This window comes from Misgurnus anguillicaudatus, chromosome 7, assembly GCF_027580225.2.
Source record: "Misgurnus anguillicaudatus chromosome 7, ASM2758022v2, whole genome shotgun sequence".
In the NCBI taxonomy this organism is placed as follows: domain Eukaryota; kingdom Metazoa; phylum Chordata; class Actinopteri; order Cypriniformes; family Cobitidae; genus Misgurnus; species Misgurnus anguillicaudatus.
In genome coordinates this window covers 25,347,181-25,365,455 of record NC_073343.2, presented here as the reverse complement: position 1 = coordinate 25,365,455, position 18,275 = coordinate 25,347,181, and the positions used below count along the sequence as shown (strand labels likewise).

General features: G+C 39.4%; 1 protein-coding gene across 2 annotated transcripts in view; it reads left to right on the top strand.

Annotated features, from left to right (window-relative positions):
- Positions 1-260: 260 nt before the first annotated feature.
- fut8a (fucosyltransferase 8a (alpha (1,6) fucosyltransferase)) overlaps positions 261-18,275 on the top strand; it is a 133,310-nt gene continuing 115,295 nt past the window's right edge. Inside the window, exon 1 of one of the 2 annotated variants that reach the window (XM_055171929.2) lies at positions 261-426. The gene's annotated coding sequence lies outside the window, so the exon portion shown is untranslated. The remainder of the gene's footprint in view (positions 427-18,275) is intronic. The other variant, XM_055171928.2, reaches the window with a different exon arrangement.

Sequence of the window (18,275 nt, the reverse complement as noted above, 5' to 3'; positions counted from 1 at the left end):
AGCCTGGTTTTAGACAAGGCGTTCACAGAAACAGAATATAGACTAAAGTTTAACTGTTTTAAATGTTGCTTTTATATACGCATGAACGTCTAGCTTTTTCATTTATTGTCGTATGTGTACTGAGACAATCAGCCGTATAACTCACAATACTCAGAGTATACTATGAATAATGAGGTCCGAGAAATTGTATTCACTGCCGAAGAGCGCTTGTATCGCAGTGATCTGTCTGACACACGCATGCGCAGTGCAGCCCGGCGACTGCCGAGCAGCCTCCTCAAGAGCCAAGCAGCGAGACTTCAGACAGCAGCACTCAGTCTCCCCAGTTCCTGTTTCCGCCACGACTCGCTACACAAATCGCCGCCAAGCATCAGTTTCATTAAAGCATAGGCGCTTTGGAGATACACCAAACTCCCGTGCGATATCAAGGTGAGTCTCGTTGGTTTTTACGTTAAAGGAAACGACGTATTTCTCGCCGGCGAGTTCTCTCCATCCCCGGCCTGTTGCTAGCTACCTCGATTGTTGTACGGTAAAGATAACGGTCAGGTTCGCTGCTCGAGCGCATTGTGTTGTCGTGCGTGATCCTGAAGTATGCTGTTTACCCAGACAGTGATTCTGGCACCATTACGACCACAGAACGGTGGTTAATACGTTTCTGTACCATTGTCAAATAATGTACGTTTTAAAATAAAAGCCTAATTTTAGCCAATAGCATCAAACCTCTCAAAATCATCCACACGAATAGAGGAAACGTTTTAGTACATGGTTTTGATCGGGGCTGTTAAAGCGGTGCAACGTAAATAGTCGATATGTTGGGCAGACGTTTGTCAGAAATCACAGCAGCAGTACAGCATGTCTGTGTTATGTGGTGAGAGAAAGGAAAGGGTAAGTTAACATCAAACCGCTGCCTCCTTTCCTGCAAAAAATCTGAGTGTTTACATTCAGACCATTGTGAAAAAGCCTGTATAAAATGATTATAACTCTGCAAAGTCATAGTTTAGATTGTAGTCAAGAAAGTCTTTTTAAACATTCAAAATAACTATTATGATAATGACTGTTTACCTTAACCTAGTCCTTTCATTTTCAGCTGTCTCAGGGTTTTGCATTGTGAATTTCATATCTTATTAGCTCAAGCAAGCAGCTTACTAGACTAGCGTATTTGGGCGTAACACATTTACATGTATGCATTTGGCAGATGCTTTTATGCAAAGCAACTTAAAGTGCATTCAGGCTAAACATTTTATCAGTGCGCGCGCGTGCGTGCGTGCGTGTGTGTGTGTGTGTGTTCACTGCAACCCATAACCTTTGCTCTGCTAATGCAATGGTCTACCAACTAACTTAAAGAATGACACAGCCATTGTTCTGGTACTTCTTCCACTTAATCCACTCCTATTACACCCATCATACCCACTTTGGGTTGGGCTCAATAATAATCATGTTATAACAATTTCACTTCACTTTTCTGCTTTTTTAATCTCTTGTCATGTCTTCTGCCATTTATTGATGCTGAAAAACATGTTTCCTCACTTAAGAGACTTGAAAAATCTTGTCTTTTACAGATGTTTGGCCATAATGCCCAGTCTTCATATTCCAAGTGTACTAGGCGTACTAAGATATTCAAGTGTGTTATTATCGACCTAGCCTTACTTGCATTCTTTTAACATTCATGCATCTTTAATATTGCTTTTTGAAGTAAAGCAGCCTAAAGGGCATAATTAAAATTACTGTGTTAATTGATACCTCAGAAATATTTTAAACTGCTAAGACTAGTCATACAAGTTAGTCATCTAATTTTTCTTTAAGACTGGTAATGACCTTTTTACGTCAGTTATGTTAAATGGTAGATTGGTCCAATTTGTATACAAAACGTAAATCTGATAATAACTGCTATTATTTGGTCTGTCACACTAGGATTAGTTGACCCAAAAATGAAAATTCACCCTGTTAAACCTGTATAAGTTTCTATATTTTGTTGAATAATAAAGAAGATATTTTGATACACAGTTGATTGTACCCATTGTAGGGATGCATAACGATTAATCACGATTAATCTATAGCAGAATAAAAGGTTTTGTTTACAAAAACGTACAGTGTGTGTGTGTGAACTATATAATAACTTTCTATAGGTAAATGCACACACATGCATGTATATATTTAATAAATGTTTACATGTGTATATACATTTGTATATTTATGTATAATTTATATACTGGGTATAATAATTATGTATATATAAATATGCACACATGCATGCATAATTTTAAGAAAAGTAAAATAAAATAATGCATGCATGTGTGCATATTTATATATACATAATTATTATACACAGTTCACACACATGATGTAAACAAAATCTTTTATTCTGCTATAGATTAATCGCGATTAATCGTTATGCATCCCTAACCCATTGACTTCCAGAATATTTTTTCTGCTATATAACTCAATGGGTGCCGTCAGCTGAATCCAAGAATTTTCATTTTTGGGTCAACTATTTAACCTAGCAGCTATGTTTATGCAATTGAAATGGTCACAAATTTAGAGATGATAAAATGCTCACAGTCTGCATCAGAAAAATTAAACCTCTTCCTGAGTCGTTTGAATTGTGTTTGCATTGCATTGTGCGTAAAGCAGCATTGATTTATATGGGTCAGATAGAAATACACTCTTTAGGAAACACCTGCAGATTTTTAGTGTTCACAGAATAGTCAGACAAATTGATGGAATTTATTGGACACTCCTCTTCTGTGCTTATTTGCCATGGTCCTTGGAGCTGTAGCTATTGCTTGTAAGTTCCCTAAGGGGTTTTTCATTTTGCCGTGTGTCTGTTTTAGGGAATTAGGGAAAAACAGAATAGAGAGTCGAGTCTCACACACTGTAAACATGTTTTGTCAGGTGACCTAAATGTGCCTCATTTGGTTTTATTGTAGTAAAACCTTTTTTTCATATGACTGAATTAACAAGATTAGATATCTTAATATAAACACTTAGCCTAAATTAGTTTACCCAACACAATTTTATAGATTAGATCAAGTACTTAATTTTTACAATGTAAATTCAAGCTACGTGTTGTTATCTGAATAGATAGTTATTTAAAATGGTAACATCTTTTTATTGCAAAGAGATGACTCAACATTTACCTTAATGCCCCGTTGAGACCGCCAGGGTCCGCATACAATACGCATGAAGCAATTTTCATCATCAAAATAGTGCATGTAATATATATAGTATTCAACAAAATATAGAAGCTCATACAGGTTGAGTAAATGGTGACAGGATTTGGGTCAACTATCTCTAGTGTGACAGACCAAATAGCAGTTATTATCAGATTTGCTTTTTGGATACAAATTAGGCCAACCTATCATTTAACATAATTGACGTAAAAAGGTTATTGACTCCAGTCTTAAAGAAAAAATGAGACGACTAACTTGTAAGACTAGTCTTAGCCGTTTATGTAACCAGTCACAGATATGAAATACACTTGTGGTGGTAGCCAGTGAAAAGGCAATCATTGTGACAAACAACTAATAATGTGTGACAAAACTAGTGATAGACCGATATATCGGCCGGCCGATATATCGGGACGATTTTTGCAAGTTTTTAACCTTTCCATGACAACATCGAAAGCTCGGCCTAACAGCTGATCATAGCTGGACAAAGCGGGTTTTATTTCTCATCTGTACATATATTTGTAGTAGTAAAGTGCTAGAAATCAATATCATTTGCTGATAGTTCCTCGTCATTGTGGAGAGTGCAGTTCATGGTTCCATAGCACCCTCACCGGTTTTTACTATTTGTTAAATATAGTTTTTTTTTTAAGTTCAATAAATTTAACTTTTTTAAATTAAGACTTGTAACATTTGGCAACATTGTGTCATTTTATGATGTAAATTGAGTGAGCAAAAGCAGTATCGGCTCCAAATATGGGCTCAAGAAAATCGGCAGCCTGTATCGGTCATCGGCTAAGGCTGATGAAAGAAAAATCGGTATCGGCATTAAAAAAAAAATCCATATCGGTCGATCCCTAGACAAAACACACAATACTACACAAAAACACAGCTGTAACTCACTAGCTGGCCTCCGTTAAACTGGCAACATACACAGCAAAATCACCAGTGTTAAATGTACACTGCTGGTGTATATTTAGGTACCACTTTTTTGTTTTACTTGTTGATTTTATTTTATTTTAATTGTTGGTATGTTTTATCATTGTAAAATATGAAAAAAGGCTATTAATATAATGTGCTTTGACGGGTAACTTGCGGACACCATGTTGGAGACCACTGACCTGTCTCAATGCAGTTTCTTTCACACATGAGCATTTTCCAATCCGATCACTCTGTTAGGGTCATAAAACATTAACTTGAACATCATGTGCAGTTGCGAGATTTCCATAATGTGTAGATTAGTGTCTTACCACGTGATCCAAAGCTACCTGTGCATACAAGTGGTTTGCTCTGATTTTGACTGATATTTAAATTAATGTGGTGGCTGGATGCACATGTCAGTGTGGTCACATGATTATATAACAGGACACTTTGTATACCACAGGGGTTTTAAGACAGCAGGCCTCCCGGTAAACACAATAAACCCCCCCCCCCCAAAATATGAAAGTGCAGAAGTCAAGACATTTAAAATGCAAATTATGAAGAATAATGGAACAAAACTATTCTGAAAAAGAGCGGAGGATAGCTATTTGAAATTGCAATAACTCTTCATCAGAGTCAGAATAATCAGGAGATTTAAAAGTGGCGAATGAAATGTAAACAAAGCTGATATTTAAAATGCAAACATCATTGTATCTACTGTTTAGTGAGTGATATGCATTTGTTAATGTTTAGGATTGACAGTCACATTTATTTACAAGTGTAAATCTGGAAATTATCTGCTTACACAGCAGATTACACTTAAAGCTCTAATAGTGTCTTTATGAACAAAGAACAGAAGTCAAACCTGTATTTTATTCGCATATGTCAATCAGGGCTGTGCAGAGACCTTTGGAGTGGCAGGTGCTCAAAGTACAAAAAGGGCACCTAGCTGACATGCATGCACACAATTGAAACACAATAAAGCAATACAGAATAAAAAAGACCATTTTAAGTCTAAAGTTTTTCTTTATTTTCCTTGCAAATAGATTCAGAAAAATCTATATAAACAGAGATTTAGGCTACGGTTACGCGGAACCAATCTTAAAAGAAAACACAAAAGTGCCGTTGCATTATCACTTTTTATTAGGCATTTATACAAGCAAAAGTGTGTGATATTCGATGTAGTTTGCCTGTGATGTAAACGCGTATGTGACGAGAGCCACCGTGAGCAGACTTTTGCGTTTTTACCATTTAGACAGGAATGTGACAGTAGAGCGTTTTTAAGATTTCCACTCTGGAGGGTGGTTTCACTTTTTTTGCGTTTTTTAAGCCCCAAAAACGCTGTCGCCATGTAAACACAAGGCACATCCGATAAAATATTTTTACGTTTTCACCCTTGAGCGTTCTCGTGTAAACAGGGCCTTATATCTATATTTTTTACAGTGCATTACAATGTCAACAGTATGCAGTTGTGATATTTTATGATATTATATATTGCATTGTGACATTAAGATATTATTAGGTTCACAGGTTAATTTATATTCTAATTTATTAATTTTATATATTTAAATAATAATAAAACAGCATTTATGAGGATAAATCAGAGATTTATAAAATCAGTATGAACCTGTTTACCAGTGATGTGAGACCCCTCAAAGCCTGCGAATCTGTTCTCCCCCCAACAAAAGTGAGTGAACATGCATCATTACTGTAGCTAGAATTACTTGCATCTAACATTCTAGAGGTTAAACCCAACAATATAAATAAAAGCTGTGCATGCTCTCCTCACGTTGTTCTTGTAAAATAATAATAAGTAACTTTAACAAGCATACAGCATCAGTCAATGCCGACTCGAGGGGGATCCTCCCTGTACTGTGCACTGTGTCGTAGTAAGAGCGTGTGAGCTAGGAATCGTCTCCGGAAGAGATTGTCCGTTGAAAGATCAATGGGTCATCATTTGACTCATTTTATTTACGACTTAATTATTTTTTATTAATTTAACTAATGGTTAGATTGGAAAGGCTTCACAAAAGGGCATTTAATTACAAAAAATGCCTTGATCATAAGGGCACTTTGGTCATCCAGGGGTAAAGGGGCAGGTGCTCCGGCACCCTCCGCCCCCTCTCTGCACGTGCCTGATGTCTATAATCATATAGTGACAAATGCAAGTTGATGTCAATATTAAAACACTAGTAGGTCCGATTTTTTTCTCAGTAGTTAACACTAACAGGAACCAAGATGACTTCATATGCGCATCTGTCTGAAGTGCTGAAGTCCCACATAACAACGCAACACTCATGCTTCGTTCACACCAGTCGCGGTAGAGGCGTCAAGTGCGAGTGATTTCAATGTTAAGTCAATGTGAAGATGCGTTGACATATGTCTGGAAGTCTCGCATTTAAATTTTTAAACTTGCGCGTTTCCCGTGGCAACGCCCAATTCGCACGAACTAGACTAGTTCGAGACTAATGCGCGAGTTGAAAAATTTAAACTTTGGTGAAAAAACGCGCAGCGTTAACCAATAAGGAGCTAGCTCTAGCAGTGAAGTGATTACAGGAAGCGAGCGGAGTCGCAGAAGCCCCTCCCATGACGCGAATTTCCACATGAATGTCTCGATGACTAGAATTTAACTTGGGCGAATGAAGCGAGTAAACTTAAAATGTTCAAGCGGCAAACTAGACGCCGTAGACTAAGGGTGTCACGATTTCGATTTTAAATCGAAATCGATCGAAATTAAGTCACAGCTTCGAACTTCGAATTAAAAAATGGGATCGTCGATGCTGCCACGCCCCCATTTCACGTCCGGTCGGCTTGCCAAGCGAGGAAAAAAACTCTCAGAGATGCCTTTAAAACATCTGTCCAGCGGAACGCGATCATATTTTAAACACGAGGGATGCTACAACTCCTTGAAATGCATATCATAAACAGGATTACCAGTGATCTGACTTTGGACAGAGTGCAGCTCTCTGCACTTGCGCGATAGTGAGGGAGGCGCAAAGATGCAGCGGGTTATATTTTAAACAAATGGATAGTTTGCCTCCTCTTGCATGAAACGCATAAAACTGAACAAATACATAAGGATTACTACTTTAGTTTATGTTCAGACTTCGGACAGATGCGAGCACGTGCACGTAAGACAGAGAGAAGCGCAGCTGCTTATTATGCTGGATTTATTTCAGATGCTATGAGTCCAAGACACGCGCATTAAGTCCATGTGCATTAAGTCCATGTTAGAGATGCGCGGATGGACTATTATTTCATCCTCAACCGCATAACAAAACTCATCATCCGTCCACCATCCATGCGCACCAACGTTTCTGACCAGTTTTCAAAACTGCACCCGCCCGCCATCCGCTGACTGGGCGATGCAAGACGCTGCTGATGACAGCCGCGAGACTAGAAACCTCTTGAATGTCAGCAGTGAACTCCGTCTCCGATCGGCGCACAGGGACAAAAATAAATAAATAAATAGCCTAAATTAAACGCACGAATTACATAGCCTGCACTGGTGTCATCCTGATTTACCACGTTGTAAAACTTATTCCAGGCAACCCTTTCTGACATTCTATTTCCTTTGTTTTTAATTTTCATTTTTTGAGTTTGCCACGTTCCTCCTTCGCCGGCGTTGATAAGAGCTGTGTCAAAATGCGTCCTCATTTCTCCGCGCTGTTAATGATAGAACGAATGGATACTTAACAGCCGAGGATATCCCAAACAATTAAAACCTTTATTAAATAAAAGTGTGTATTTATTAGAAAACTTTTTCTTGTCACTGTTTTAGTATTATAAGTTATGTTTTGTGTTAATATTATTCTGTTTATGTTGCGTATATTTCTAGGTTGATTATTTGATATGCTGTTGAATAGATTAATCTACATCAATGTGTCATATGTTCTAAAATAAATTAATATTTTCCTGAATACATATTTATTTTAATAAGTCAGAAATGTCTCCGCTGTTTTCTGCTGACAGGCGCGGTGTGCGCTACTGGGGGCGTGTGCAGCAGGTGACGCAAATTTTGGGTCCTCAGAAGGCTAGACCGTCTCATTTCAGTGCTTCTATACTCTTTGTTTCAGTTCTCTTCTTGAACTTCTGAGGCTGCCACTATGAAAGACAGAGATGTCGCATGCTTAGAAGGACAGAGCTAATAACAAGCAGTCGATCCGACACCCGCCCGAATTTAATTAAAATATTATTTTTCGTCACGTCATCCGCCCGATCCATGTAACTGCCAACCGCGCATAGTCCATGTGCGTGCAAGAAGGAATCCTCTCTCTACAAGCTCTCGCGTTAAGTGAAGCCCACAAACCCCTATGCGAGTTGTGCAATGTGCATGTTAATGTTAAAGTATTATAATAATAATAATAATAAATAATGGCATATCATTTTTGTCTAAATTATATGCCATATAAAAAATATGTAAAAATCGAGAATCGGATCGAATCGTGACCTTAGAATCGAAAATGTAATCGAATCGAGGATTTGGAGAATCGTGACACCCCTACCGTAGACGCAAATTCAACGCCTCAGACGCAGCTGATGTGAACCCACAGTTAGATGTTTACATGAGAGTTGCCGTTCACGTTGCATTGCATTGTGTAATATTGCATTATAAAGCAGTTGTTGTCAGAAAATCAGCTGTGCAAAACATTACAAAACAATCATGCGATGCACTTTGCTCTAAACTTGATGCACTGTACCGTAACACTAAAGAGTGATGTGTGACAGCTAACAGGTTATCCAGTACAGGACATCGCAGGTTTAGTTATAAAATGCGTTGTCTCTCCAGTAAATAACCAAACTGCGTGTGAACACAAACTTATTCAGAACTCAAATTTAATTGCATGCTGCCGCATCTGCTGTGTGATTTTAACATATATGTATACATATTTATCTGCGCGCCTTCCCTGACATGCTCTGGCGCCCCCTAGAGGAGGCTTTGAAAACCCCTGGTCTAGCAGAAATGCTCCGCTCACGTCTGTCTTTTCATATTTGTCATATCTGAGTAATGAACTGAGAAATCTAATAATGGCCACGATGGATAATTGTCTCCTGGGGTGAATTATGAAGAAGAATTATTAACCAAGGAAAAGACGTTCTGGTTTATGCTCATTTTATTGAGATTGAATGGAGGAGTAATCGAGTGCGGGGCTTTGTTACTTTCTTAACGTACGTTCCCCTCATGCTGTGAAGTGAAGGTCAGGATGGGGGCTGCAATAAACCTCAAAATCACAGATCAGACAGGAACAGAGGGATTCTTCTTCCCCTCCCCCGTCCCCCATGCTCATCTCCTCTATTCTGTCAATATCAGGTGACTACTCTTGGCTGAGTTACCATAGCGATGTGGGCAGTGGGCGGGGATAAAGAGCTTCTGATCAGTTTTAATGATAGTGTAGTTTGCCTCTCTGAGCAGGAGATGAAAAATCTTCTCCAATAGATTTTGATTGAAGTGAAAAGAGGTGCGGCGGGAAATGTGCCATAGCGTATACACGTGCAGGTGCATGAGTTTGTGGGAGATGGATGAGGAAGCCGGCAGTGGGGTGGGATAATCGCAAGGACTAAATATCTGGCAGGAATCCTAATGTAGCTTTCCACATGATGAACATTTCCACTCACTCTTTCCCCATTATGGTTCTGTGACGTGGCGTTACAGCCCAGGCATGTTTTCTTTCCAGGATGAGGAGACCGTGACTAATTCTTCAGAGCCCTACGGACATAGTAAAAGTCGACGTGTGTGCGCGCTTGCGCGTCTGTGTGCATTTTGCTGGTAGGTTGTTGGCTGACTGCTTTTGCACCCATCAGATTTGACAGTGGCCGACGTCAGGGAGCTGTTTCATCGGCTATAAATACCACACTGCAATGTGGAGTGGCGTTCTGGCAGCTGCAGGGGAACTTGCTGCAGGATTACACCGACTGCAGAGACCTTGTGTGACCCCTGCAGACAAATAACATGTTTTTGCACAAACATATGCTCTGAATGATTAAATAGGCATATTCACCCTGGAAGACTTGAATTTTGCAGTCATAATAGTCAATGATTGCCTACTGCAGGGCTTTGGTTAAACTAGGGGAAATTTGTTGCACATGACACCGCTTTACTCGTAAGTTCTCCGTGCCCTTGCCGTGGTGAACAGATGAACACGAACGATTTTGCCAAATGAACATCTGCAAAGCAGTTGGTTGATGCTTACACTAAGACTGTTCAGTGTGAAGGCCTTGATCCTTTAGAGACAATTTAGGTGTACAGTTGAGAACGCACAGGCACATTTTGCACAATGATTGTGTCCTCTGCTTGACAATGAGGCCAAGGTTACTTCAAAGCAGCAAAAAGGGCAAACACTGCAATCGGAAATAGACCACAACCATCACACATACAGCCCTACAGATACTAAAATGTGCCATGTAAACACTGCAGATTATTGATTGGTCAGAGAGAATCGTCACTAACACTGACGCATTGTATTGTAAATGCAAGATAAGCTTGCCATCGTGTGCCATTGAGTTAACTGAAGTGATGTCTTGTCTGAACTGTGTTGTACGAATTACCAAGTTACCTTTTTAGCAGTGGAAAAGGTGCCGAGCCAAGTCATACCACGCCATGAAAAGCGCTAATAGTAGCTCTCTTGTTTAGCATTTTTATAATGATTCTTAAATCAAGATTAAACAACTTGAGATATTAAGGTTTTTTTCTGGTGAAAAAATTAGGTCATGCATAAAATTTGTAAAAACGCTAGTGAAATATGAAAATAAACTTAATTCAATAAACTTAATCCATGTTTATTTTTCTTACCCCACCGGCACAAGTTTTTACCTGTTTTACGCATAGCAATCAATACTTAATATATTGGGTCATTGGGTCAAGTATCTCAATTGAAGAATTTTTTGATATTTTTGCTTGAAATCAATGCACCCATGCACACGCGCACACATTTTATCAGAATGTATTTATTGTTGTCAAAGTGAAAAGTCTATGTTTCAGCATATTCAACTAACTTATTTTTTAGCAGACTTTCCATGTGAGTGGCAAAACTGCCAAGCAAAAGCTTCAATGCTTTGTGTTTTTGTTAGACCCCATAATTAACCCCACACCTTTGTGCCAACAAACACACCTTGCCCCACCTGGGTTGAACCCTACCCCACCCAGCCCGATGCCAACACACCCTCTGACACACACATAAACTTTAGGCACATTGCAAAACAGAGAGTTATGCTGAAATCCCAAGGGACCTGTGTCCAGGGTAAGGAGCAGGGAAACATTTTTGAATCATGCAGTCCTGTAGTCTGCATTGCTCAGCAGTTACCCCAGCAATAATATGCTGTCTCAGCTCAACTGGTGCATGCTCAACAGCATCCCAGGTGTCTTGTGGATTGCTAACGGCTTCTTTGGGACGATTAAGAATCTCTACGGTGCTCACAGCGATTGATGGATCTTTGTGTAAAGCGCAACAGAGGTAAGGTCAGAGAAGCATACTGTATGTCTATTGGATATTGAAAACAACCAGATTTGCAGGGATAGGGTGTATCATCCACTAAGTGCCAGTTTTCAAGAGGCATTAGGTTTAGGATGAAGTTTGATCATATGGTTGGCGATTTCAAGAGCTAGGCAATGTGTCAGCATATTGTTATCCTTATAGCAGGCTTGAAGGATTGTCATACTAAGAGGATTGGGAGAGATATATCTAGATTGGCATGATTGGATTTTACCGCGTGCTGATTGATATCTTCAACACCGTCAGACTGTACTTTATACAGGATATCAGTGGCTAGGAACACCGTACGTAATACACTCCACATAGCTCATAGCTGCACCTGCTGTCTTATCTTTGGTCTGTATGCCGCCTTGGCTTAGACTGTCCTTGCTGTCTTTTTCACTTCATATTTCATCCTCCAGATCTGTGACAAGGAAGGCGTGACGAAAAGTCCACACCACAGGAAACATATTGAGGGTGCTTTTGTAGAAAAATCCCCTTGGTCATGTGATAGTGGTAGTTATTGATATACATGGGTCAAAACAATAAAGACAATGATCAATCAGGCATATTTTATTTATGCCCAATCGGGCTAGGGAAAAATTAGATTTTACCATATAATCATCATATATTTTAACAATGTGTCTTTCAAACTGGCTCGTCCTCTAGGCAGAGTTTCCCAACCCTGGTCCTCGGGCACCCCCTCCTAGAAAGTTTTAGATGTCTCCTTATTTAAAACACCTGATTCGACTCATCAACCTCCTTCCAAAATGGTAAAGACGTGTCCCTAACAAGCTGATGAGTTAAATCAGGTGTGCTTAATAAAAAGACATCTAAAACTTTCTGGGAGGGGGTGCCCGAGGACCAGGGTTGGGAAACACTGCTCTAGGGTCACATGGGGCAAGGTAGACCCTGGATAGATGGCCACTTATGGTGCTTTTCCATTGCATAGTACCCCACGGTTTGGGTCGGGTCGGCTTACTTTTGGGGGCTTTTTCACTGGGTGCAGTATGTAGTACCCGATACTTTTTTTTAGTACCACCTCGGTTGGGGTTCCAAGTGAGCCAAGCTGATACCAAAACGTGACGCGAAAACACTGTAGATCACTGATTGGTGTGAGAGAATTGTCACTAGCATCATCACTTTAATGTAAAAGATAAGCTTTACCTCCGTGCTAGCTTGCGCTGTCTCGAGTAAACCTGTTGTCATCTGTGCTTTGCTGTAAGTTCCTAAACTCCCTTTTAGCGATAAAAACATCCACAAGTCGACAATCAGGAACATTATACCAGTTCCAGACTTGCAGTTTGTGGCGGCACATTCGCGACGCACACTTCTGCATATATGCTTAAATAAGGCTCGGCGGAGCGCGTCGACTGACACCATGGGTGTTTGTAAAGAAACTGTCATGTGAGACAAAGGTAGTAATAAAGGCGATGTGCAAACATCTATTTGTGGTGGTCAATTTTAATTTTGTGTCAAACTGAGAAATAAATGAATGTATGGGGATGTATAGCATTCCAACAACGCTCTCACTTGTATGATGTCACAGCAGTAGGCAGCGCAAATATAACCACACGCCTATAATCCCTCCCACTCCGAAGTGTTACTAAACTCGATGGAAAAGCTAACCAAGCCAAAGTGAGGTGAGCTGACCCAACCTAAACTGGGGGGGACTATGCAATGGAGAACCGCCATTATTGACTCCATTTCACCAAATTTGCATATTTTTAGACTGGAGAAAAACCGGGGTACCCAAAGGACACCCACACTGATACAAGGAGAGCATGCAAATTCACACCGAAAGGCCTTTTAGCTCAAATGGTACTTGAACCATGAACCTTCTTGTTGTGCTTCTACCCACTGTGTGATTTACCTTCTCATTTCTTTGGTTTAACAAATACAGTTAAAATCAGCTTTTATTTTGGCAGAAATTCTCAAGTGAAGGTCTTTCTGCGTGTTTAATGATTTTAGAAAGCTCTCTATTCCAAATGATGCCGAATGCTGAAATACAAGCTGAACGCTCACAGCACCTCTAGAGCCTTCATATGGTGAAAACTTTTCAAATGCAACAGAGCATTACCTATTCTCTTTAAATCGTGCAGCACATGTAGAGTATATATGTAATTAAACCTCAGCTTTTTGCAGTAGAGTAATTCCACGATAGGCCACATTGCTATTGGAAATTCATTTATTGTGCAGCCTGTTCTTTTAAATCATTTTATCCTGAATTTTTGAATTCTTTGAAATTTGTTTCAGTTCTTTCTGATACTCCTTTTACAGTTAATTCAATTTTTATGACTGCATTACATTACTCTGTTATTTCTCGTCTTTTTGTCTCTTCTGCCCTCTGAAAATTGCTTTCCCAATCCCACATTTACCACTGTACATTTGTCCATTTCTTTTTAACCAATGTGTACTATAAAATGTTAGAAAGAATGCTTGATGAGACCATACCAAGCCTTTCACTCTTCCTGTTTGAACTTTAGCACTTAGCGAAGTAGTAAAATATTTGCCTCGCTCCATTACTGTTTACATAAGCCGAATCGAACACCTAAGTTGTTTCGATTGATGGTTTTGTGTGCAGATCTCAGCCACCTCATGGCTAGCAGCCTAGCTGCCCTGCACCCACTGAACAAAGATGTGAGAGGTGGGCTGTACCACCTACTCAAAACAAAATCACCAAAACTCGCAGCTAAATTTTAAGCCAGATAGAAAACCGAGGTCGTGATATCAGAGTTTGCATGCATTTATTTGTGTTCATGTGTGTCAGTACTTGCAAACATGCCATAGTTTTTTCTAACAATATTATTATCTACATATAGCTTGACTGTTAGTGCAAACGGAAAGGTTATGGGTTCACACGCATGCTTATAAAATGTATACCTTGTAATGCTTTGGCTAAAAGAATCTTCCAGATGTGTAAAAATGTTGCAAGCAAGACAAAAACTGCTCGCTTGTCCATGCAAAATTTAAAATCTGCGCATGTTTGTCCTATTTCTCAAAAGCTCTATGATCATGAATTGTTTATCATCTGTCAGTGGTTTTCATGGGCACAGGAGTCGAATGCTTATTTAATGTGTCATTGATGTCAGAGAGACAGGGTGCTGAGCGAAGATATGTCACATTCTGGCTTCTGTCCTTTTTCATTCCTCACTTCCATCTTTTTGGAGCAGTGCAAAAAATAAGTGCAAACTAGCAGAATGTAAAAGTTGGGCAAGTATTGTTTAGCAAAAGCATCCTCTCTTTAACCCCAGGGTTCCCTGCAGAATATTTGTTAGTTAAGGTGGCATTTAAAGGGGCGGGGCGTACGCGCCATGATGAAAATGAACACATACTATTATTAATGAATTAAATGTTTTTAACAGATACCTCTAACGAAAATAGCTGTGTGATGGAGTGAAACTAAAGGGTTAATAAACACAAACTGAAGCAGACATTGTAGAACGTCAGGCGAACGATGATAGATAACGCAAAGATTGTAGAAACTGATTATTTCCCACTATTAATTACATTATTTGAAAGGAGTGTAACTACTGTAGCATGTAAATAATGCACATAAATAACGTGAGCAAGAGCGCTTAACAATTATATTGAATCAACAGGCACATGCAACCTAGCTAGCAGGTTGCTCAAACAACAAAAATCACAAGATAACTTACTTTAAATTTGCAAGAACTATAGACTAATACAGGCTTAAATAAACCCAAAACATAAGTCCACTTACAGTTCTCACTGACACGCTTTTTATCAACTGGCTATCCCCTAAACCATTTCAGCCGTGTGGCGCGCGTGCACGCTCGGGGTGTGAAGCCCGTCCGCGCTATTCTCCGAGATGTTTTATCAACTGGCTAATAGTTATCCTCCATACAGTGACGGACCACGTCTTACTCTCATTTGGCCGTGTGGTGCATGTGCCAGCTGGCGGTGTGAAGCGCGTCCGCGCTATTCTCCGAGATGCAGGTGGTAGTGTTTCCCAGCTTAGGTGGGCCGCCCAAACTGCAAAGTGCTGCAGGAAACCCTGATCCCACCTTATAATTTTTTCATTTAACTTGTTATATCTCTCTTTTTCTCTTTTTTTTGCGGTTTGCTTCTTTTGTTGTTCTCTCATTCATTCTACAATTGAGTGGTTGATCCCAGCTATTGACCGCAGTTTAGACACCACAAAGTAACATCAACATGTGCCAGCGGGAGAAGTGTAAGACAGGGATGATCTAGGAGAGATAATCTGATCAATGGACTTAATTTTTCTCTAATCCTCATAGTGTTGTGGCAAACCCCTTTGTATTTAAGCACTAGCAAAGGTTGTCTTAATTGGGATCAAGAGTTGGATTGCCGCTCGTGCCAGCTACAGTTCATTGGTTGTACAAAGGAAATACACTGGAACATTTAATGGACACTTATTTCACAGTCATGTTGAGAAACACCATTATTGCATTAGTTGTTCCAGTACACAATGATATATGATACGCTGTTGTGTAGCTGATTTCGTTTTGCACCACCGGTTCACCTTGCCTTGGTAGTCAAGAGATTTGCAGACCTGTCAAGGGAAAAACAATGAAGGTTAGTTTATTAAGATTTCATTTTAGGCGCTTTTGTTTTTCCTTTGTAGAGGTTTGCAGAACTGGCAGGAGAAATAACAAAAACAGCACAATGCTGTTTAGATTTCAAACAAATAGTACATGAAATGTAGTGTAGAGATAAACGGTTGTACATCCAGGATTGTACATTATTGACCAGTTTTGTGATCATAAGATCATAAACAAGATTATGTAGTGCTGGGAGGAAAATAGTGGTCGACCGATGTTGGTTTTTTTATGGCCGGAAGCAATGTGGCTGTTATGAGGCCGGCAAACAGACATAGGTGAAACTAAATGAAGATTTATTGTATGCAATATTTATGAATACGGAAAGGGGATTACGAATCACCTTAAGTGCATAAAATTTGTACAAAATAAACGAAATAAGTTTTAGTGCATAACGTAGGCCTATAGAAATTCAAACTAACATTATCCTCATTCGTAGTTTTTGTAATGTAAGGTTAAATATTTTGAGTTGTGTTTGTATCACATTTCCCCCATCTGAAGCTACTACTGGGCTGCGAATCTTTCACCTCACGCTACTGTTTAACTCATTCCCTGCCAGCCTTTTTTTTTAAAGTTGCCCACCAGGATTTTTTTCACAAAATGCCTTCCAGGAAAATTTTCATATAAACATACAAATATATTAAATGAAAGAAAAAAACCTTTGCTTTCAAACAAACAATAAACAAACACGGGGAAAAATGTTTCATCCTATCTATATATTTTTTAATATGTGTATTTTTCTTTAAAAATACAAAAATTTTAGCAAAAAGCTGAAATAATTGCGTTTTTGTGAAGGAATTTTGTTAGAGATCAGATTCAGAACGATTATTAAAACATTCATGGAGTGTAAAATTAATAAATAATTTTTTGCTTCAATACATTTTATAAATCGCGGTATAACAGATCACCATAAAAACTCACCAGGAACACGTTTTTTCATAAGAATGTTTTCTATTAATTGTAGAGATAACTCATCAATGGCAGGGAATGGGTTAAATAAGATTATGCTGAACGACAGTGTATTGTCACACTAAAAAGTAAATGATGACTGGTCGTTTTACTGTCAAATTTTAGCTGTAGTGTCTTATCTGAGTGTCTTTTCATTAGGAACAGCTAATTTAATGAAGGTGTAAATTGGGGGAAAAAAAGGTGTGTGTAATTTATTGTGGCATCTAGTGGTGCGATTGCAAATTGCCACCAACAGCTCACCCCTTCATTTCTAAACGCATTTGGTAGCCGCCACAGAACAAACATGCCGTCTGGGACAACATATGGATGAAACATACATTATAGAACAAAAAACGGCTCATTCTATTGTAATAAAAACAATACAGTTCATTATCTAAGGTAATTATACACCACTGATAATATAGATATGTATATTATATTGCATTTTTGTCAAGATATATATATATCTTATATATGAAGAGTTTGGTTCCAAAACGCAATAAATCCATTTTGACAAATTTCTGTAAAAACGTGTTTTTATAGCAAGAAAGTGACAAGATGAAAACCACTATTCCCTTTCAGTCGGTCACTACGACGTCACGTCGTGACCGACGAATTGGGAACCGCTTCGCGGGTGACCTATCTGCTTCGAGAAACCTTTAAAACGCCAATGAACTTGGCATGCAGATAATTGCATCTGCCGGCGCCGCCCCGCCGCACAGCTATTTAATGAGCGGCAGGTGCAGTTATCAAATCAGCTTTTTAGCTTCGAAAGCTGGCAGACAAACACTGCTCACGAGAAGCTGCTCTGATCCTGTGAAATAGATCTCTGCGTGTCAGTTGGTTGGGCGAAGGCACCACAGCGAGGCTCGCGAGTGTTTTCCACCTCTTTCTTTTCACTCTCTTTTATTTGAGTGTGTGCGTTCTCCTCCCTGTGTGCTTCATCAACTACACAGCTAAAAGAGTGATTTCCCCTAAAAGAGCTGCAGTTGAACTTGCGTCTTTTTAAAGACAGCCGTTCACTGCTCACGGGCGTTAAAGCGTCTTTTTAAAGATGTCTTTTCGTCCGTGTTCGACTTCTGGATGCGGCAAATACATGGGTCCTCGCGATGGACATGATCGATGTCTCTCATGTCTGGGTCTCCAGCATGCTGAAGCGGCTTTCATGGGAGGGACATGCTCCGCTTGCGAGA